The 1266-nt window shown below is 29.7% G+C and overlaps 1 non-coding gene across 1 annotated transcript; it reads right to left on the bottom strand.

Annotated features, from left to right (window-relative positions):
• Nucleotides 1–1088: 1088 nt before the first annotated feature.
• On the bottom strand, nucleotides 1089–1165 carry J4E93_011061. Its single transcript has one exon. It is a non-coding gene; the product is annotated as a tRNA-Val (tRNA).
• Nucleotides 1166–1266: the final 101 nt, after the last annotated feature.

Below are 1266 nucleotides of genomic sequence, written 5' to 3'. Positions count from 1 at the left end.
AAAATAAGGTAATATACCTTTAATGTAATTCTAATGCATCTTTAATATATGAACAAGATAACACTACAAAAACTTGTGATTGTATAAATGCAATACCTAGTTCTAATCCAGAGAATGCAATTATAAATAATTTGGTAAACTATATAAGTTATTTTTATGTATTAACTTAAAGCTTTTAACTACATAAAATTATTGATTATCAGATGTACGTTTATTAATACGTGTACTGAAATCATCATTAGACATAGAACTATCAGTGAAGCTACGTTTAGTAGTAGCAGATGCAGAAGACATAGAATAATCTTCGTTTTCTAATTTGGTTTTTAATATTTGTTGCATTCTCAATTCACTAGATAGATTAGTACGACAATCATTTATTGCAGAAACAGCTTTTTGATGTTCCATTTGTCATAGGTGTTCCTCACCTCTTTCTATGAAAAAAGCTCTTTTAGGTACAATTTGATCCAAATCATATTTAGCAGCGTCATATTGTTCCCCAAAGTACTGTACTTTTTCTTCTATTTTAGTAAGTCTTTGCTGTAATTTTAAACGATCATCTGTAATTAAAGCACCAGAACTACCAGCTGGTGTAGAGCTACCTATACCTGGATCATTAGGAGCTTGCATAGTACTAATATACCCAACTGGGTTAGTACCACCACAAGAATGCATTCGGAAAGTATTTTCTTTAAGTCATTCATTAATTACAAAACGACTACCACCTAAAGAGCAAAAGTAACTAAAGCTAACAGTTCAATTATCTAGATTAGTAAAAACGTCATATTCTAAATAATTTAAAAGAATAAGTCTTAATATATAGCCCATCGCAGCAGTAGTTATACTACTAATAAACCCTATAAGAAAATTTTTATTGATAGATAGTTTACGGTTTAAACTATTTTGTTTATTTTTGAATATGTTTAACATAGAATATTGTTATGAATTATTGGTATAAATTAGGGCAAAGCAATGAAAGTTATAAGTTTAATTAATATTGTACATCCTTACTACATTACTATGAATTTTTATGTTTATTATGGTTAAATTTAACCATTTTCCCTTTAAGATAGGTGTGTAATTATGAAAAATAAGTTGAAAATAAGTGAATCGAACACTTAACCTGCCGCGTGTAAAACGGATGCTCTACCAATGGAGCTAATTTCTTTTTTTATGGGGGGGGGGGGGGTTTAAGCAAAAGTTTATTTTACTCTTCTCCCCCCACCCTTAATTGCTGTATAAATTGTAGACTGCAATTAACCGGTTAGT

This window comes from Alternaria ventricosa, assembly GCF_023758065.1.
Source record: "Alternaria ventricosa strain BMP 2768 chromosome Unknown scaffold_73, whole genome shotgun sequence".
In the NCBI taxonomy this organism is placed as follows: Eukaryota; Fungi; Ascomycota; class Dothideomycetes; order Pleosporales; family Pleosporaceae; genus Alternaria; species Alternaria ventricosa.
The sequence above is the reverse complement of the archived record's forward strand: the minus strand, read 5'-3'. Positions and strand labels throughout refer to the sequence as shown.